This window comes from Schistocerca piceifrons, chromosome 11, assembly GCF_021461385.2.
Source record: "Schistocerca piceifrons isolate TAMUIC-IGC-003096 chromosome 11, iqSchPice1.1, whole genome shotgun sequence".
Classification (NCBI taxonomy): domain Eukaryota; kingdom Metazoa; phylum Arthropoda; class Insecta; order Orthoptera; family Acrididae; genus Schistocerca; species Schistocerca piceifrons.
The window spans coordinates 88,780,486-88,793,193 of NC_060148.1; the positions used below are offsets into that span (position 1 = coordinate 88,780,486).

Sequence of the window (12,708 nt, forward strand, 5' to 3'; positions counted from 1 at the left end):
GAGTCGAGCAGTATATTGCTCCCTCCTATGTTTATCTCGTGAAGAGACCGTGAGGATAAAATCAGAGAGATTAGAGTCCACACAGAAGCATACCGACAATCCTTCTTTCCATGAACCATACGAGACTGTAATAGAAGGGAGAACCGATAGAGGTACTCAAGGTACCCTCCGCCACACACCGTCAGGTGGCTTGTGGAGTATGGATGTAGATGTAGATGTAGATGTCGATGTAGTTTTGAGGTGACAAATTTGTCCAGCGATGTTCGGAGCACATTTCCATTCGGAAAGGATGTTCCTTGAATTTTGTTCAACAGAGAATAAAAAAGATGGAAATCTCAGGGCACAAGGTCTAGTGAAAGGTGAGTGCAGAATGAGTTCCCAACCCAATTCCTGTATAGCGTTTTTATCATTTCACACAATGGAAAATCCAGGATGGAATGTAACAATATTATGAAAAGGAAAGTTGCTACTCACCATATAGCATAGCTGCTGAGTTGCAGATAGGCACAGCAAAAAGACTGTTACAAATAAACAAAGCTTTCAGCCATTAAGGCCTTCATCAACAATACATGTACATGCACACACACACGCACGCACACACGCACGCACACACACACACACGCACACACACACACACACAAATGCAGTCACAGGCAACTAAAACCACACTGCGAGCAGCAGCAGCAGTGCATGATGGGAGTGGTAACTGGGTGGGGGAAAGGAGGAGGATGGAGCGGGGAGAGGGAGGGATAGTATGTTGGGGGTGGAGGACAGTGAAATGCTGCAGGTCACACATACGGCAGGGGAGTGGTGGGGAGGGGTGGGGTGGGGGGGGGTAGCGGAAAAGGAGAGCAGTAAAGAGGCTGACAGTGATGGTGGAATGATGGCTGTGTAGTGCTGGAATGGGAACAGGGATGGGTCTGGATGGGTGAGGACAGTGACTAACGAAGTGCCCGACTTAGGTGGATTACACACAGTGACCAGCGTTCCTACATCAAAACTGCATCGCTACTAGGAAAGAACTCAATGGAAATTCACAATGCTTTGAGAGAGGTGTGAGAGAATAGTGTAGTAGATCACAGCTCAGTATCACAGTGGTCTTCCCATTTCTGTGACGGTTGGGTAAGCACTGAGGACAACCCGAGAAGTGGAAGGCAATTAACTGCAGTGGACTACAACACTTAAGACATGTCCGAAAGAACAGATACCATCAGTGACCAAGCAGCTCGTTAGAATGAAATTACGGGAATCAGCAACGCGCCGCGAGTAATGAGTATAATGGGCGGGGGCACTACAAATGTAGTGCAGGACAATACGTTCAGAATGTGGGTTTCATGGGAGGCGTGCCCTGCAGTTGCACTATCCTCTGTGTCCTCGGTGGCTCAGATGGATAGTGTGTCTGCCATGTAAGCAGGAGATCCCCAGTTCGAGTCCCGGTCAGGACACACATTTTCATCTGTCCCCGTTGACGTATGTCAATGCCTGTAAGCAGCTACGGGTGTTCATTTCATTGTAATTTCATTCTAACGAGCTGCTTGGTCACCGATGGTATCTGTCCTTTCGGACATGTCCAAAAGAACAGATACCATGTTAGTCAATATATAGCTAAGGCTCACCAGCTACTTGACTATTTTCTTCTTCTGTGCAAATGCACAAACAGTGCCCGAACTCTTACGGGAATCGGCAACGCGCTGCGAGTAATGAGTATATAATGGGCGGGGGCACTACGAATGTAGTGCGGGACAATACATTGAGAATGTGGGTTTCACGGGAGGTGTGCCAGACATAAATCCCTGCAGTCGCACTATCCTCTGTGTCCTCGGTGGCTCAGATGGATAGAGCGTCTGCCATGTAAGCAGGAGATCCCGGGTTCGAGTCCCGGTCGGGGCACACATTTTCATCTGTCCCCGTTGATGTATGTCAATGCCTGTAAGCAGCTAAGGGTGTTTATTTCATTGTAATTTCACTTAAGTTATTGGTAATGACATTTTGAGAGAGGACCAACGAAAAAGATTTAATAAAATTGAATATGAGGCCAGACTGTCTGCCACTTTAGTTTAAAGAATTACAAATGAAAAGTTAAAGATGAAAAATGTTGCTGATATATGGGTTGCACATGTTCTGAGTGAAGAGCAGAAAGCAAATTTCAAAAGAATCACAGAAGAATTGCTTCAATGTTATCAAAAAGAAGGAGAACAGTTTCTGATAAGGACTGTTGCACTTGATGAAATCTGAGTTGGAGCTGTAGCCTCAGTCGTTGCAGTGGAAAAGTTCCAATTCTCCACACCTGAAAATACTCCACCACCAACAATTGAAGGTGAAACTGATGATGATCTTTGTGTATGTCATGACTGGAGTCATAGCTACAAACAAGAGTGTCCCAGGGCATGCCTGTAACAGGTGCATACTTCAACCTGTTTCTGCAAAATGTTTTGCACCTGACAATTCATCAAAGAAGGTCCAACATGCTTGTAACTAGTGTCCTCATATTGCACGATAATGCAAGACCGCATATTGCCCTGCCAGTAAGAGAACCAATAGACAAATACGTATGGCAAATACTTCCCAACCCACCCCATACAGTCCTGATATGAGCCCACCAGATTTTAATTTGTTTCCCAGATTGAAGGAACAAATCTATTGAAAACGTTTTGATATAAATGGTGAAGCTTCCTGAGTAATCAGACAGCTCAACAACGAAGGTTCCATATGCAGAACACAAAAGTTGTCAAAATGTTGGGAAGCTGTCATAAGCAAGAATAGAGATTATATTGAAGGCTTGTAAATGTATTTTGTAAAGTACATTATTTTCTTCAATTCTATCGACTAGTGTGCAGAACTTTTGAAATGATTCTCATATATGCTGTTGGCCCTCAGAGCCAACAGCAATGGCAATGATTTTAGCTAGAGTGCAACACACTTTCCAAACAAATCAAACACTGTTCCTTCAGAATAAAAGTTTACAGTCTCAGTCATGTTCTACACAAAGATCAACAAACTTAACCACTGTATGATCACTCCAACAAGCCACATTGCTGCTCCACAACAGGTGACTGTAAAGGGAGAGTGGAATGAAGACAGACAACAATGCAAGTTGCTTAACAGATGGTGTTCAAATGTGCCCAGTGGTATGCCAATGCTAAGTAAGCTGCAACATGGGAAGCTGTTTGTCCATCTACTATTCAACTTACTGGATTGGGCCGACTAAACCATTTTTACCAAGGGGAGATGGAAGGCAAATGGGCTTCAAAAATTCAATTTTTAGATTTTAGCAAATTTGAAATGCCTGGTCTTTCCTGCGTGCAACAGTTTTTGTTTTGTATAAATACGAAAATTTTTTGGTGAGATGTGATGGTTTTCCTGGCGCACGGTCTTTGCCCGAATGATCCTGACACTTGGTGCAAGTACAGGAGAAGTGCCACATATGACCACAAACATTCTTTACCTGCATTAGTTATGAATGAAATTAAAAGAAATGTCTTCATGGGAAAACCAAAAATTTAAATGAATGTGTGAATCCTGTCCTTTGGAACCGGTTACTGAAAACTGTATTTGTTCAGTTTAAAACACTCAAATTTGGTGTTTATGATGCTATTTTATGCTTCAATGATGGTGTAATTAGAAAACTGGATGTTTTGGAATTATTGGGCATAAAATCTAGTGGAAATACTGCAAAATCTTTGGTGCAAATAGATAAAGAGAGAATCCACAAAGCAGATATTGCTTATTTAAAATGCACAAAAGAAGCCACACAGAAAAGAATAGTGACCAAGAGAAGAAAAGAAGATCAGTATGTTCAGATGATGCTCAGAATGGTGCAGGAAAATATTCGTGGTAAGTAATTCTCATCAATAACTATACTAGGATTGCAATATTAAACTTTAAATGGATTTCTCTCAAAACTACATTTTTTTTACTTTCAGGTACCATTATGTGATAAACTAATGGGGTTAGAAACATGAAATTTCATCACTTTGATGGTAATAAGTTATTACAAGTAAATTGAGGGATGCTCTCTTTAAGTGGAAGAAGCTGCCTGATCCAGCCTGTGACTGTGGGGCTCCATACCAGACTGTTGACCACATTGACAGTGAATGCAGGATTCGAGCCTATCATGGCGCCAAAGAGGACTTCCTGCTAGCAACTCCAGATGCAGTGCGCTGGATTGAAGGACTGGATATTCAGTTGTAAAGACAAACTTAAGTTTCTTGTGTGTCAATTTGTACATATGTATAGGTAATTTAATTTCATGAAATGTCTGTATTAGCCATACGCTAAATAATAAACATGCTACATTGCAGCTACTGGAATTGATTTCTTGAAAATGTCCTATTTAGGCGCAGCTCATTTTGCAGTCCCTACTGACAAAAAACACTTCTAAATGTTAATTTTATATTGTGCTCTAACTATCCACAATGATTTGTTACATTATTAATAATAAATTTTGTTAAATGCTATTACACGCAGCTGCCAATGCATGCGTTCTGTGCTCTGCCTGTTTCCACAATTGTTGAAAAAGCTAGATCTGCAATATATCCATGTGCTTCATTACTGTAAGTGTCTTTTCCCTAAAAAAGAACAGGCCATAAGTCTGTTCTTGAGAAACAGCACAAAACACATGAAGCTTTGGAGAATCTCTTTCACGGTGGACTATAGTACGCGGCTTCCGTATTCCCCATATCCTGACATCACAGAGTTTTACTTTTCCATTTAAAATGGAACATAACGTCATCACTGAATATTAATTGTGAAAGGTTTTTATCATTTTCCATTTTCATGACCAGAATGAATTTACATAACTCCACATGATGCTGTTTATCGTCATTGTGAAGAGCATGTAGGAATTCATATATGTGGTATCTGTTCTTCTGGGCATGTCAGCTTATGCCATTGATATAAGTCAATACCCACTGGCAGCTAATGTCTTTCATTCCTTTGCATCTTGTAGCAATTCAATCCTGTGCAGTTTGAAACACAAACATCACCACAAAACTTGATTTGTAAAAGCACTGTAGGTTACTGTAGACTATTGTAAGCAAGCATAGACTAGGGTACCTTCTCTAGTAGCCTCAGTCAATTAAGATTGTAACCGCATTACTTGTAGGTTAGGTGCACTGAATTTCTATCGGGCATTACCTCATTTCAACTGTTTTGTTTGTATAAGCAATGAGTGTTTTACTACATTCCCCTAGAAATTGGAGTAGTGAACCATCTAGAAACTTAGTGAGTACATAGAAAGGGCTGCATAACCTACACAAAATTTTTGTTGCCATAGTTACTACCTGACCATGACATTATTGCACTTGGTCTCCCATGGCCATTAACACAAACATGCAGCAGCTACACAGTAAACAAGAACAGTGGCAACTAAGGAAAATGCATCAGAATGTGAATGATTTCAAAGACAACAGTGCATATACTATCCTCACGAAATATCACAATAAAAAGTCACAATAAGCTGAGCAAAGCATCATCACTCTCAGGTGCAATAATATTGTGGTCAGCCAATATCCTCCTGTCTGTTATTTAAAGATGAACAATGTTTGTTGCACAAGAGAAACTGACAATGTTTGATCCAGGTTTTATTTAAAATTGTTGATTTGTAAAGTGAAACAGAGGAATGTTGTAGTATAAAAAAAAAGAAAAAAAAAACCAGATTACAGGTTTAGAATGAAATTTTCACTCTACAGTGGAGTGTGAGCTGATACGAAACTTCCTGGTAGATTAAAACTGTGTGCCGAACCAAGACTCGAACAGGCAAAGGTCCTGAGTTTGAGTCTTGGTTCAGCACACAGTTTTAATCTGCCAGGAAGTTTCAGATTACAGATTTATCATACAGTACCAGAGAACACAATTTCACCAAAAAAATGTAAAATTAAGTAAAACTATTAAATAAAAACACACCATGACTCACTTCAATACTATTGAGCTTATATAAAACCTGTTTTTACAAATTCATAAATAAGTTTCAGGCCTATCAATAAAAACAGAAAACTCTTGCCTTTGATGACAATGAAAAACACTGTACTGAGTACAGAAACAACAAGAATAATTATACGAGTTTTTATATTTGTTGATGTAAACTGTACTTGTATCAAAAGTTATTCCTTTGGTTACATAAAAGCACAGAAGTTATGCGATCAGCTAATCTTCATTACTTGCAAAACAATTTATATTTTGCAAGGCTAAAAAATACACAATGGACTAACACTGATCAATGTGTGGTTCTAATTATGTGTAAAATAAACAAATATAAAAGAAAGGGAAGTTGTCAGCCCCTAATTTCTCTCTCAAACAATCGTTTATATTTCTTTCCAATACTACCAGTAGTCCTATCATTTACTACATCATTTATGCACTGTAACAAAACTACTGGACTGTAAATTTGGCAGCGCACAATATAACACAAAAAACACCAGACACACACACAATGCACGGCTGACCCTCGGTTGGCACAACAAATATAGTTGTGTGGACGGCAAGCAAAAACTCTGCTGGACACTCTCTACCTCCTAACGAGCACAAGGGGTGATACGTAGATTACCCATTATGTAAATAACTTGTGTCATGTAGCTGCTGGTAACAACGTCAAATGCCTACACCTGTAGGAGATGCAGTGCTGTATTCCCAATGATAACATCAGACAGTTTTAATTGAATTCCACCTGAATGAGCAAGATACCCAGTGGTTATACACTCCTGGAAATGGAAAAAAGAACACATTGACACCGGTGTGTGAGACCCACCATACTTGCTCCGGACACTGCGAGAGGGCTGTACAAGCAATGATCACACGCACGGCACAGCGGACACACCAGGAACCGCGGTGTTGGCCGTCGAATGGCGCTAGCTGCGCAGCATTTGTGCACCGCCGCCGTCAGTGTCAGCCAGTTTGCCGTGGCATACGGAGCTCCATCGCAGTCTTTAACACTGGTAGCATGCCGCGACAGTGTGGACATGAACCGTATGTGCAGTTGACGGACTTTGAGCGAGGATGTATAGTGGGCATGCGGGAGGCCGGGTGGACGTACCGCTGAATTGCTCAACACGTGGGGCGTGAGGTCTCCACAGTACATCGATGTTGTCGCCAGTGGTCGGCGGAAGGTGCACGTGCCCGTTCACCTGGGACCGGACCGCAGCGACGCACGGATGCACGCCAAGACCGCAGGATCCTACGCAGTGCCGTAGGGGACCGCACCGCCACTTCCCAGCAAATTAGGGACATTGTTGCTCCTGGGGTATCGGCGAGGACCATTCGCAACCGTCTCCACGAAGCTGGGCTACGGTCCCGCACACCGTTAGGCCGTCTTCCGCTCACGCCCCAACATCGTGCAGCCCGCCTCCAGTGGTGTCGCGACAGGCGTGAATGGAGGGACGAATGGAGACGTGTCGTCTTCAGCGATGAGAGTCGCTTCTGCCTTGATGCCAATGATCGTCGTATGCGTGTTTGGTGCCGTGCAGGTGAGCGCCACAATCAGAACTGCATACGACCGAGGCACACAGGGCCAACACCCGCATCATGGTGTGGGGAGCGATCTCCTACACTGGCCGTACACCACTGGTGATCGCCGAGGGGACACTGAATAGTGCACGGTACATCGAAACCGTCATCGAACCCATCGTTCTACCATTCCTAGACCGGCAAGGGAACTTGCTGTTCCAATAGGACAATGCACGTCCGCATGTATCCCGTGCCACCCAACGTGCTCTAGAAGGTGTAAGTCAACTACCCTGGCCAGCAAGATCTCCGGATCTGTCCCCCATTGATCATGTTTGGGACTGGATGAAGCGTCGTCTCACGTGGTCTGCACGTCCAGCACGAACGCTGGTCCAACTGAGGCGCCAGGTGGAAATGGCATGGCAAGCCGTTCCACAGGACTACATCCAGCATCTCTACGATCGTCTCCATGGGAGAATAGCAGCCTGCATTGCTGCGAAAGGTGGATATACACTGTACTAGTGCCGACATTGTGCATGCTCTGTTGCCTTTGTCTATGTGCCTGTGGTTCTGTCAGTGTGATCATGTGATGTATCTGACCCCAGAAATGTGTCAATAAAGTTTCCCCTTCCTGGGACAATGAATTCACGGTGTTCTTATTTCAATTTCCAGGAGTGTAGTTGAACTGGCTGTGTTACAAGTGCTGCAGTGTGGGACCTTTGCAGGACACCAAAACATTGTAAGTATGTTCATTAATCATATCGCTCTTGGAGTTTTCTGACAAAATTAATAGTTCCACTTTCTGCCACCAGGCGAAACTATGGTGCTATAAGCAGCCAGAATGTGGTGTGGGTGAAGGAAAAGGAGAGGAATGATCAAACACATAATAACGGTGATTCTGGCATATTTATTAGGACATGGTCACAAGTTTCAACACATGTTCAGTATGATCTCCTGAGTCAGCAAGATGCTACATCCATAATGCTGCACAGTTGACAGCTGTTCACACTGTATCTGGTGTAATCAGAGTGATATGTCTTCATATGCTATCCTTCAGGCCAAGAAGACTCCAGACGTGTCCATCATAGACACAATGTTCCAGACATCCTCTCATTCGGAAGTCACACACATTTAGGTCGGGGGATCAGTGGGTCATCTGCCTAGAGATGATGCGATCATTATTTAAGGTTTCTCGAAGCAAATCTTTCACCTGGTGAGCGAGGTGTGGTGCTTCCCGTCTTCCAAAAAAATAGTGGTGAGGACACAGTCGCGTCCTTACAAAGCTGGAATCACAAGCTGCACGAGGAGATCCTTATTATGTGCAGATACCACTGTACACCTAACAGGCCCGTGTGGTGTCATTTGCTCAGAGAAAAATGGACTGAGAATGAAGGAGCTTGTGAAACCACACCACACAGTCACATACGCTGAGTGCAGTGGATGTTCCTGCATGAAATATGGTGGAGGAGAACCCTATATCCGACAGTTCTGTGCATTCCACAGCACCATGAAGAGGAAAACATGCTTCATCCTTCCAAAGAATATGCCTAGGACACACGTCATCCATTTCCATGTGTGCCACAAAATGAGGGGCAAAGTCACACCATTGTAGCCTATCCTCGGCCTTCATTTGGTGAACATTCTGAATCTTGTTGGGATACCAGAGTAAGATGTGCCACAAAATCTTTTGAACTATTGTCGAGGGGAAAGACAATTCACGTGACAGCTTGAGCACTGGCTGCAAAAGATGAGGAATGTGCTGCACAGTCGGCTATAGCTATGACAACCTCATCAACAACTGTTACATGAATGGCTGCCTCCCTCTCTCTGCTGCACCACCTAATTCACCTGTTACTTTAAATTTCTTCACAGTATTCTGTGGCCCAACTGAAACAGGACCTCTTTGCTGCTATTCTTGTTGGCAATATTCCCAAAATGCAGCACTGCTACTGTTACTGTTCTGATAAAACAACTTTACCAGCAGCACATGGTCTTTCTTCTCAATAGCCATTGTATTTTATATGGAAAACTAATATTATTAACCCTCTACAACAGTCACTTCACAAAAGAAATCAACATACACCACCAAGCGACAAAAAGCATACTGACATCAATACAGATCTTTAAATCACGTCTCCAAAACATAGACTGGAGTCCAGTATATAAGGTAGAAAATGCCAATTCCAAATACAACCTTTTCAGTAATGAAGTGGCTCTAATATTTGAAAGTACCTTCCCAAAAATTATATATAAAACCCACACTAAAAAATCCACCAACAAGCCTTGGATTACCAGTGGAATTAGTATTTCTTGAAAAAGAAAGAGAGAGTTGTACATTGCCTCAAAAAAATCGGATGACCATAACCTTCTAAATAACTATAAAAAGACTGTAAAATATTGAACAAAGTCATTCTGAAATCAAAAAGTATGTATCAGTGCTGAAAAATTAATAACTCCACTAATAAAACCAAAACTATATGGGAAGTGAAACGAAATGAGACTGGTGCAAATTACCCCAACAAGACCCAAAATATTGCTCTTAACAATGAAGGTAAGATAGTTCAAAATCAAGATATTGTAGCTAAAATCTTTAATGAGCACTTTTTAACTGCTGCTGAGAAAACAGCATGCAAAGGCTCTTCAGAAAAGGCAATAAAAACTCTGAAAGAACTTTCCCCTAACTCTATAGACATGATAGGTATGGCCCCCATAACTGTGCAAGACGTAAAAAAAACCATAGTGTCTCTAAAAAGTAAAAATTTGTCGGGTGTAGACAATATTTCCAGCAAACTGGTAAAAGCCAGCTGTAATCAACTTGCGAGGTGCCAGGGCTAGCAGTATATTTAACACTAAATTCTTCGGGAATCTTCATATATAAATGATGCTCTAAGCCCCCCTCCCCCCCCCCCCCCCATTCTAACTCCGACTTTTGCTGTTGCACAAGGATTAAAAAGAAACGCGAACTGACTGTAATAGACCCTGCAAGTGGAGTAGAAAAGAGTTTGGCACCTGCAATAATTTAATTTGATAGACATTAATTAAATAAAGGAAAATTTCAGTAACGTAGTGAGAAATGATGGGGTTGCTCTACTGATCAACAGAATGAAAGTTCTGTCCAAAATAACAATATGATTTATTATGACTAAACACAAAATAATAAACAAAAACACATGAAACATTTATAACACATCAAATTGGCTCAAATTGGATACTCAAACAAACCCTGTGAAGGTGAAGTTGTCCCTAAACTAGATTGTGAGGTTTATGACGAAGTGGTATGTGGAGCCAATTCCTTGCCACTCAAATCTTAAGAGAGACACACAGCTAACCCAACATTAATTGCTGCTACCCAAGACAGAACAAAGTTAGAAAAAGGCGCGCTCTGCTGAGCTCTGATTATCACCTAGGAAAATCCCTATCTGCCGGTGCCTGCGGACATACATTACCAAACTGTCTTCTTAACAGCCAGAACACGATCTGGCGTACCGGAAGCGATGGCTGGTTGCTTCGACGTCCTGTTGTGGTGATGATAATGTCGCGAGTATAGCCCAAAACGAATTATCCTGGTTTGGTTGTTCCAGACTAAAGATTCCTAGCAATACAAATGCGCCTCTGAGGAAGACGAAGATGGCTCGCCACGCAATCACTGACGGTACAGTGATTGATTTTAACAAGCGAAGTCACACTTTAACTCTGATACAGTCAACTTTAGCCAAAACTGCTCAAGACAGACAACATAGGCTCCTTGTACGCAGAATGCTCAATTGCCAACTGTACTCAGAAAGTTACGTTGAAGTCGAAACTTCAGCAACTTCGTCAGACAGTTACAATTAAATAAAAGTATATTAGACAGCCAATGGAAAGCAGGCTGTCCAGAGCAGCGAGAGCTCAGTCTTGTAACCTACTTCGACCGAAAGGCGAGAGCTGACTACCCAGAGCACCCGTACAGGCCGAACACAGAACATTCCCACCCCCACAACAGTGACCGTGGTTAAACGTAATCAGCAACTCAAAAACCGGTGGAAAATTCCACTCTATTGTCGGAGCACTACCATTCCACCAATGGAGATTCTTGGCGCCAATTTTGTGTGCTGATTTTGCTACGTCACAGAGCTATGCCCTGAGCAAGCCAATCACCGTTACTATTTTGCAGAAAGCGCGGGAATTTTCCCGCCACAACTGCCTGGGTACACAAGTCATTCCCATGCCTCGCTGGTAGCCCGCCAGAAAGTGTTTTCGCTAAGTTTCTGCGAAGTAACGGAACCTCTAGCCCAGCCACTACTTCAGGCCCCTGCGGGCATGTCTCTTGACAATGTCGGCGTCTGGAAAGCATTCACTCGACTCCCTCACACCCATCGGCTTAACCCTCTCGAGATCAGCAGAGCCCGCCTGTCACTGGACCACCTGGGTGATGAGAGACGCTGCGTGGGAAGTCCGCGTGTAAAGGAATAGCAACTTTTCACTGCATGCAATTAGAGAGGAAAATCGTAAGATAGAAATATGAGAGGGGGCTCATGCCACCTCTCAAACTCTCTAAATTTCTAGCTCATATATTCAATTCCTCTCTACATAAATCTTCCCTGACAGAATGAAGTATGTTACTGTGAAACCCCTCTACAAAAAATGTGATCCCACAGATGTTTCTAACTATTGTCCTATCTCTCTTGTAACAGCATTTTCTAAAGTCTTTGAAAAATTAATATACATCAGGATTGTCAATCACCTTGAAAAATTTGCACTAATTAGTAAACAACAATTTGGGGAACAGTACATCATGGAGTTCCACAAGGGTCAGTCCTTGGTCCCCTCCTATTTATTATATATATTAATGACCTACCCCCGTTCTCAAATAGTGCTAGCAATATCACAATGTTTGCCGATGACACAAGTATAGTGACAGCCAGCGAAACCTCCACTGACGCAGAGTTAAATGCCAACCAAGCACTTGCAAATGTGCTGAACTGGTTCCTGGCAAATTCTCTAGCAATAAACCTCAGTAAAACAAATTACATGCAGTTACAATCCAGTTACATAAGCCCAGAAGAGATTAACATTGCACATGATAGCCAACAGTTACAGAGCGTTCAGTGCACAAAGTTCCTAGGCATTCAAATAGATAACCGGCTCAACTGCGAATTCCACATACAGCAAACACTAAAAAAGCTTAGCTCAGCAACATTTGCCATCTGAATAATCTCCAAAATTGGAGACATCAACATATCAAAGTCTGCGTATTTTGGCTACTTTCATACGGTGATGTGCTATGGAATA

General features: G+C 42.5%; 1 protein-coding gene and 1 non-coding gene across 2 annotated transcripts in view; one reads left to right on the forward strand and one right to left on the reverse strand.

Moving 5' to 3' along the window:
* Window positions 1-12,708, reverse strand: part of LOC124719735 (serine hydroxymethyltransferase, mitochondrial-like) — a 183,640-nt gene that overhangs the window by 103,980 nt on the left and 66,952 nt on the right. The gene's annotated exons all lie outside the window — the stretch shown is intronic.
* Trnat-ugu lies at window positions 1,817-1,890 on the forward strand. The gene has a single exon. It is a non-coding gene; the product is annotated as a tRNA-Thr (tRNA).